We start from the raw sequence: 9594 nt of genomic DNA, 5'->3' as shown, positions 1-9594 counted from the left end.
AGGACCAGGAAAGCAGAGGTCCTGGGGTTCATTGGCTAACCAGACTGGATGGATTGATAAACTGTCCCAATGAGAAAGCCCCTCTCAAAAAAATGAAGAGGACAGCCTAGTCGGAAAGCAACTGCCATGCCATCACAACTGAATTTGGGTTCTCTGCATCCATGCACCCACATAAAAAGTCAGGTGCTATAGCTTGCACCGATAACCCTAGTAATGGCAGGGTGGAAACAAGCAGATCCCTGAAGCTTAGCCAATCAGTGAGTTCTAGGCTTGGAGAGACCCTGTCTCAAACGCAAAGGTGGAGAAGGAGAGAGAAAGACTCTATATATTGGCCTCTGGCCTACGCACCCCGGGACTCACATATACTGTAGACTAAACGTACACGATTAAAAAAAAATACATGAACAGAAACCTAAATTAAGGTCTGACACTATCAGTATTCAGTATTCTCAATTTGAACTCCTCCTTCAAGGAAAAATCGTAAATGGTCTCACTATAAACCTATCTAGGATCTATCAAGGAAGACTTTTCAGAGACTGCCCTTATCCCCTCATGCTCAGGGTATGGGCTGCACCCATCCTTCCTGCTCGTTCACCAGGTCCAGCGCAGTGGGACCTGTGGGCAGGTGGAGGGACTAAGTACTGTACACAGCAGGGCCTGGGGCAGGGGGATAGCTCTGATGAAGTCCTACCTAGTGGACCTCTGTCCCCGGGTGTGACACACCACTGCTGTCTTGAAAGCAAAATAACCATGATAACCAATGTGCGGTCCTCACAGGATCTAGCCTACTGACACTTCTTCATAGAAGAAGTGGGAGAGGGAGAGGCGACTTGCTTTAGATTCCAGCCACTCCCCCCCCCCAGCATCCTTGGTTGCACTCCATCCTAATATACTAGAATATAAAGGAGGGGGAAGATTGGTTCTAGTGTTATAGCTTTCATGAATCGCTCCCTGTGCTGGGGTCGCCTCTGCTGGGATTACGCTTTTTGGTGACCCACACCCCTCCCCCATGCTCCTGTAACTTAACTCTAAGAAACAAAATTGGTTTGGGTGTAATTGTTTCTTTTGTCTGCTGGAGTCCTATCTGGGGTGAATAGATATATTCTATTAGTCCCCATTCACACACACCCTGCAAATAAAGACGCACCCTGCCATTGAGGGCTCTGGGCTGCGAAGTCAGGAAAGACTGAGAGGAAAGTTGGCAAAGGAGGGTCCTAAGAGGGGGCAAAGGGTACCAGAGAAGATGCTGAAGGCAGACCAAAGGTTTGGTCAGTCCCTGGGGCCCAGCAAGGCATTAGTGGATGACAACAGCTGGCTCTTTAGAGAAAAGACTGAAGGTTGCAAGTTCTCCCTGACTTCCTTTTCACAGGCTCCTGCCATCTACAAGGGCTTTGCCGCGGAGACTCTATGTGGAGGCCCACATAGGCCCACCATCCCTCACCTGGAATTAGCTCCTTGAGCCCAGGCCAGCATCTCCTTGGTGTAGGTAGGCCTGCCTGCTGCCGCCTCTGGGGCTTCTGATTAATCACAGATTTGAGTGCGTTTGTTTGCTTTGCTTTTAGAAGGCAGCCATGAGGTAAACATGTCAGGGGAGACAAGCAGCCCTTTGCCTGCAAACATCCCTTCCCAGCCAGGCTGCCCCGACATGCCCAAAGTGACAAGCTCAGTGTGGGGTTCTCTTAGCTGCACAGCGCCTTCTTTAGAGCCCTTCTCCATCCCGCGTCTTTTGCTTGGGCTCCTCCATGTTCTGCTGAACGTAACTTGAGAGTGTCCCCCTCATACGGCTCCTACCCCAGTGGATTAGTTGCAATCCACTAATGAGAACTCCGAGGCCTTAGCAACCAAGTCACGAGGGCAGTGAGGACTGGAACTCAGAAGTCTCACTCCTGAAAGCACGCTTGGCAATCTTAGGCCACCCTGTTGCCAAGCAAGCTCCAGCCCTTCATCTGCCTCTCTCTACGTAAGGCCATGAACTTGGGACGCAAGTTCTAAGGGAACCACGTGGCACAAAGCTTTGAACAAAGTACTCAGCAAAGGCTTGCCCACAGAGCACATGGGTGCTCTCCTTAATCACCCACCCAGCAACACCTCACCCCATCAAACTCTCCCTCCTTAGTGCGAGCCCCTCTTTTGGATTGTGACATTAAAAGCCCTTGGGTGGCCTTTATCCATTCAATTAGCATCCATGAACCCATCTCTCTGAGGGAAAGTCACCACACAACCCATGTTTCCAGATTCGCCATCAATCACTCTGTGGTTTTCCTGGGGCTGGCGGGCCTGGCTCTGGACACAGCAGGGTCACAGAACTGGCAGTGGGGTGGCCTCTGCACAGAGGAGACATCCAAGGAGGGGGGTCCACTGCCAGCCACCCCAGCCGCAGCACCGCCTCTTCCGTGGGGCACCGAGTAATTGGTTCTGTATGGTGTTTGTTATGGCTTATGTCAAAAACTCAGAGAAGAAGCCCCTGGGGGAGGAAGGCTTTTGTCAGACACCACATGGCTGAGCCCCTGCTGCGGCTCGCTAACCTGGTCTCAATTAGGGGTTTGTGGGACTCAGGCCCTTGAGTTTGTTTTTGAAGCTCTTTGACTGAATTCTGCCTCCTCGGAGCTTTGCTTCCTCTTCAAAATGCAGATTTGCAAAAGGCTCAGAGGTGTGGCTGAGCCGGGTCCTACAGTCTGGCAGGGTTGCAGTACTGTTCACTCTTGCCCCTCTGCACCAGGCAGTGCCCAGAGCCAGGTTGTGGGACCGACCCTCAGGCAGCTGGATGCTTCCAGCTGATGCTGGTCACCTTGACTGATGAGAAAGCCGGATGGAAACTTGGGAAGAGATGCTGTTTTCTTCTAAGTCTTGGGCACCATGTTGCCATCTACAAAAATACCCTTTGCTATATTTAGGCTATGCTAAAAGGCCCTGCTCCCAAGAATGCTTCTCAGACTGTTTTTATCATTTAATATTTTTTCCTGCCACCTGGAGAAATCATCAAGCATTCGAGTCCCCCGCATTCACTCGCCCTGTAGCTCGCTAATTAAAACAAACCCCTGGCCAAATTACAACCTTCAAACGGAATTCGGGCGTCAGTGGAAAGTATTGGCTTGTGCTCCCCCTCACCCTCATGTCTCCCTGCTGGTGTTTATGAGGCACCTGCCCTGTGCCAGGGCCCGCTCTGTGCTATAGACAGGGTTGTTCACTTCAGGCTCTTGTCCCCATCCCCCACACCGTGAGGTGTGGGAACCATGAGTGTCACCATTACACCAGGTGAGAGACGAGAAGGCACACTAGTGAGGTGCGACCACTGCTCCCCATCCCCATAGCCTCCGGGAGTGGGATGCCAGGCTTTTCTTGACTGTCCTGGGACTGATTGGTGTGGTGTGACATGCTTCCTGGAGAGAAGAGAACAAACATTTACTTACCCTAGATAGGGACCCGAGGTCAGACCAAGGTGCGAATAACACCATCTTGGTGAATCATTGAGGGTGTTTTTATTTGTTATGCATACAGTGCTCCTCCTGCATGTACACCTCCATGCCAGAAGAGGGGAATCATTGGGTTTCATTTGCCTTACGGACAGGCGTATGGGTGAGAGGTTACTTTCGGGAGCAGAAACGACTCAAAGGAAGCTATATTTAACAAAAAAAGCCCTCCCCAGCATGGGTGACAGCTCAGAGAAGCTGGAAACCTGGAGCTCACTGCACAACCTGCAGGAGGCTCCACATATTGGAAAGTGTCCCTTCCACGTAGTCCAGCTGGTCTCAGTCTCTTCTAGATAGCTCAGTCAGTCACCGCTCCTTCCAGGCATCTTGGCTGGTCTACTCCAGGCAGCTCAGGACATATGAGAGCTCCCATATAACACAGGGTGGAGATATCTAGTGGTCAGTTTCAGGGACTTCCTGAAACTTCTGGGTTGTTTACTTCCTGGGCTTAAGGAGCCTATTGACAGGATGGAGTTCCACCTCCCCCTAGAACATCTTGTATCTTAAGGAGCTTCCTTCTTGGAAGGATAGTTTCCTTCCCCTTTAACATACTGTGCCTTAACCAGCTTCCCCAAGAGTAAAATGTTTTCCTTTGAAAACATCCTATGTCTCTGTGAACTTCCCTCCAAGATGGAATAGTTTATCTCAGAGGAAATTGCTATACAACATGACACTAAGCCTCTCTGGAAGGAGACCCCTGCACAACAATGACTCCCTCCTGGACCCCAGTTAGGCACAAACCACACCCAAACACCTGTTTTCACAGAGAGATCCTTTATTAAGTGGGGATCAAAACTGGCTGCTTTCTGACTCAGAAAGCACATGGCCTTGCTGGTGTAGTTTTTAAGAGGAGGAAAGGGGAGGTCTGTGTTAGAATGGGCTAGAATGAGGTGGTAAAGGAGGTAGGGAATGAGAGAGAAGGGGGAGGGGACAATGGAAAAAGGGGTATTTGTCCCAGAGGGATAAAGAACTGCCTCATGGAGAAGGGACAGACGTGGAACATAGCAAATGGCAGTTTATAAAGGTAAAACGGAAAACCCCGTGTTAGGATGAGGAGCTTAACTTTAGTTGGACATGCTAATTATGTGAACCAAGGGGGCTTTTGATTGCTGGGCTTTAATACTTTGATAGCTGGACCTTGGTAGTAGGTAGGCCTCAGGAGGAGGAAGTGACCAAATAAGGGACTAGACCTTGGGGACTATTTTAGGAATGCAATCTAACAGTTTTTAGCAAGGCAGAGGGAATTGGGGAGAAGGGCAAAGCCCACCAGAGCCACCTGCTCCAGTGGGCTTAGTGTTCCCCTCCTTCCTCCTTATACGACACTCAGTGCTGGAAGAGGCAAGCTAGGGACACCGACTTCTAAGGGTCCAGATTTTGTTTGCACATGGAAGTCCACAGGAATCTGGAAGTGCAGTCTGAGGAAGGGCTCTGACCTGGAAGGGGGTGATGGGAGCCCGGCTTTTAGCACAGTGGCTCCTCAACCCGGGCTCCTCTCTGAGTCTGCTCTTCACCTCTAGGTCCCCCTCACCTGTTCCTGGGGACCTAGCACTATAGATGTGAAACAGAGACGCTCCCCTAAACCTGCCTCCCTCAAAGATTAGCTCTGCGGTGGGCGTGGCCCTTGGCTCAGACACCTGGTCTGGTCAGCTCACAGACCATCATCTGCGCTGCTGTTTGGGCTTAGGCCTGACTTCTGAGAGCAGCCAGCAACTTTGTTGCTGCGTGGTTTCTGACCTCCTTCTGGGAAGGCCAGTCATAACAGTAAGGGCTGCATTCTCCTGAAATGGCCATTCCCTGCTGGCCCAGAAACCTGAGAACAACTGTGACATTCAGCAGTGACACGGGCCACATGCGCATGGGATTATTGCCTCCACCTAACAGAGAAAGGAGCTAAGGCTGCCATGTTTTGTTTGCTTGGTTTGCATGGGGGTTTCTTGTAGCCCAGGCTGACCTCAGCATTCAACTGCTATGTAGTTGAGGATTACCTTGAGTTTCTGATCCTCCTGCCCCACTTCCCGAGCGTCGGGATTATAGGTGTGCACCTCCACACCAGGTTTTTGTAATGCTGGAGATCACATTCAGTGTTTCAAGTGTGATAGACAAGCATTCTACCAACTGAGCTATGTCCCTAGCCCCTTTTGTGAAGCGGTCTTTTGTATAGCTGTTTGAGAACCTTGGGGCCAGATTCTTCCAGGAAGCAAACCTGACTTCATCACTCTCCCAAACCATACTGGACCCACCCCCAGCCGACTCCATCCCTACTGACACCCCCGCCACACTCCCACCCCTACCTCTACCCCACCCCTACCCACACCTCCGATACACCCATACCCACCTCTGCCAAGTCTAACCTCAGAGGTGTGGACAATGGCTTTAAGCCCTGTCAGTGATGATCCTGCCTGCTAGTCTAGCCTTTGCCCCTCGAGAACCAACTATACCCAAAAGCCTTTGCAAGAACCTGCATGGCCCTTCCCTTCAGGGTACATGGCAAACTCCTCTTCTTCCTCCCTCAGTCTGTATTGGAGCATCAGTGTTTCAAGGCTCAGCCCCAACATTGGCTTCTTTCTTCCCACTTCTAAATTCTCCCATGCCTGCTACACGTGCCTTCCATGGGACACCTCTGACCGTCTTTTGTCCACTTCCCGTGGTTGACAGTAGGACCTGAGAGGAAAGCTGGGGTGCTGGGGTGGTTCTTAAGGCTTAATGTTCAGATAATGGATTTAAGCATTGATAGGGTGGTTTATCACGATGGTTCTAACTTCAACAATCATTAATCCATCAAGGGATTAATAATTGATGAGACTATAGTGGCCTAGCAGAGACTAGAGAAGGTGGGGCCTGACCAGAAGAAGTGGGGGGGCCGGTGTTGTCTTTAAAGGGTACATCTTTTTGCTGGCCTCTTCTTCTGTGTTTTCCTAATTACCCCCAAGTACCTCTCACTCTGCCTTGTGTGGCTCTGGTAAGAAGAGATGCTGCCTGGATTCCATGGTCAGTTTCTCATTATCACGCATGTGCTATTTTGAACCGTAGTGCCCTGGCTATGTGTAATCTCAGTCTGGGAGGATCTGTGTCCAGGCCTCTGAAAAGTCATAAAGGATAATCGCTTGTGTCCATGTGCTATGTGCTGGTTTTACAGGTCCTGAAACATTCTTAGCCAGCAGCTCTGCCTGCTGGGTAGTCAGTCAGCCTTTGGAGCCTGAGGCTGTTCTCCTCCAGGGACCTCCTACATAGTGCAGCTAAACCTGCCCCTTGTTTAGTTGTATGCAACAAATCTGCCTCCTAGTTGAGATATATAAAATAAATGGGCTGAGCTTCTGGGCTGTAGTTGGTGCCTCCACCAGAGCAAGCAAACCCACCCAATCCTGGTTTTTATTTATGAGTGTCTGTGTGTCTGTCCTTCCTTCATCGCTCATTGCCTAGTCAAGTTTCCAGGACTAAGCGATGTAGGACAAGGCATCTTGTTTTTCTAGAAAACAGAAAAGTCAAGATGTCTCCAGGCTGGTTTCTTCTGAGTCCTTTCTCCTGGGCTATTTATAGACATCCATCTTCTCCCTGTGTTCTTGTGTGGTTATCCCTTTGTGCAGGTCTATATTCCCATCTCCTTGCAAGGACAGCATCATATTGAATTAGGACATGTCACAATGATCTCATTCATCCTTAGTGCCTTACTGACTCCAAATATGTCAGGTGCTGAGATCCTGGGGTTTAGGGCATTAGTGTATGGATGTGGGGGCAGGGGTCCCGGTTCAGCCATTATAGTACATAAAGGTTTAAAATAGGCTAAGTTCCGAGAAACGGATGAGCATCCAAGAGTCAATGATGGGGTGCATATCTGAATTTGGAGGACATCTTGGTTGGGGATGTGAATTCTGTCTAAAGAGTGACAGAGACCAAGGAACAACAGTATCAACACTGAAAAAGGGACGGAGGAGGACACAAGACCAGGACCCACGAGGAAGAAAATGCCGACGGAAGCTGTGGCCAGTGACTCAGAAGACCCAGGGATAGGTGGAGTCCTAGAAGGCCCCAGGCAAGGAATTACTTTAACTCTGTGGTTCTTAATTTTACGGTTGGGCAGGAGAGGGTCACCACAACATGACTGTATTAAACTGCATTAAAGGGTCACAGCATTAAAGTTAAGAAACACCGCTTTAAGGAGTGGCCTCTGTGGATCCAGTTTCTCAGTATGATGCCATACGCACACATGTCATTGTCATCGCTCTGAGGGCCTCCTCATACCTGGTTCTCATTCAGTTCTCTGTTTCCTACAAGATGCAGCACAGTTAAGAGCAGCAGCTGAGTTTCATCACCCCAGGACCGTGGCTTGGAAAGAGAACAAAAGTTAAAATACAAAATATTGCATCCACCTGACGGGTATGGTTTCCTATGCTCCTGAAATCAGCCCGCTGTCTGGAAAGGGCAAATCAATATGTCTTTTGATCTTAAGATGCTCATGTATCCCACAGGAAGCTCTGAAGTTAAATGGCACATCCAAGTGAATATTCTACTTGGAAGGTTAGGAGGAGGCGGGGACATCCACCCAGCCCGTGCTTACTGCAGCCTTGTTTGGTCTCTCGGCATCCATTGGTTGGAGGGACCTGATGCCTTCCAGATGCTCCCAATATTCTCCAGCCAGGAGTCTGACTAGCCAACTGGGCCCCCACCCTCAGTCTGGATGTCCACAGCCAGATGGACCTTCCCAGGCCAGCTTCTCACACACCCACTGCAGCTGTGCTTGTGGCCTTGCCTCTTATAGTAGATAAAGCCACGCAGGGGACCCTGCAGACCCTTCGGTTCTAAGGCTCACCTTGTTGGGCCTCATTGGTTCACTAGGTCTCAAAGTACGAGGACCCCCAGCCACCCTCCCAGGCCTGTCTATCCAGCCCCTCTTCTCTCTTCTTCTGCCTGTGTTGTGGGTATCCTGCTGCCCGGATGGGTCAGCTCCTGGTGGCAGGACCTCCAAACTGTTGGGCTATACCTGTGACTATGCCACCCTTGGCGTTTGCTATAGGCTGACTTGGATGCATAAATAACTTTCTTCTCTTAGAGTAAATATCAATTTCTCTCTCTCTCTCTCTCTTCCTTCTGTCCATCCATTCATCTTTCCTTCCTTCCTTCTTTCTTTCTTCCCATGTTTTGCTTTTTGTTTTGTTTTTTTTTCGAGACAGGTTTCTTTGTGTAGCCTTGGCTGTCCTAGAACTAACTCTATAGACCAGGCTGGCCTGGAACTCACAAGGATTCATCTACCTCTGCCTCCTGAGTGCTGGGATTAAAGGTGTCTTTTACCACCACCTAGCTGTAAATATCTTTCTTATAGTTTGATGTCTCTATAAATTAGGTCCTGATTTTAGGAGTTATTTTTAACTTTGTTCGTGTGCATGTATGTATACATGTTTGTATGTACGTGGGTATACTTATATGTGGGTGTGCATTTACACCGATGCAGGTGCACATGCATGTCCATGAAGAAGTTTGAAGTTGTCTTCTTTGATTGTTTTCCACTTTATTTGTTGAGGCAGAGTCTCTCACTGAACCACAAGCTCACCAATTTCCTAGTTTAACTAGCCAGCTGGCGCCAGGGATTCCCTGCCTCCCACACCCCGGGATTGCCGGTGACCACCATGTTGACCTAGTTTTCGCATGGGCTCGGGGGATTTGAACTCCACTCCTTATGTTGTGTGGCAAGCACTTTATCCATAGAGCCATGCCTACATCCTTCTTTTTAATTTTGTATTTAAAAAAAAATTAAAAATTCACAGAAAGTTGTGAAAAACAACACAGAGAGACTTCTGTTTCTGGGCAAAGAGACGGATGTACTCTTCCCATCCCACCCACCAAATGCAACCAAAAACCCTGACGGACAGGTGGGGGCCAATGAGGGACATCTGGATCTAAGGAGTCCAGGAGGATGACATTAACCCTAGTCTAGAACCACTAACAGATACAGATTAAACTCGGCCCAACAGACCTGGGACCCTGCAGCCTACCAAGGCAGAAGAAGTGGTGTTCTTCCACTGCGTACAACCGTGGGGAGTGAGTACTGCACACGTGCCAAGCCCTGTGAAGTGTCTGTCCAACCACCCTGCCAATTGGCATTGCAGGGCAGAGAGCAAGACCGTCATTC

Source organism: Microtus ochrogaster, chromosome 15 (assembly GCF_000317375.1).
Source record: "Microtus ochrogaster isolate Prairie Vole_2 chromosome 15, MicOch1.0, whole genome shotgun sequence".
In the NCBI taxonomy this organism is placed as follows: domain Eukaryota; kingdom Metazoa; phylum Chordata; class Mammalia; order Rodentia; family Cricetidae; genus Microtus; species Microtus ochrogaster.
This window is presented reverse-complemented; position numbering follows the sequence as displayed.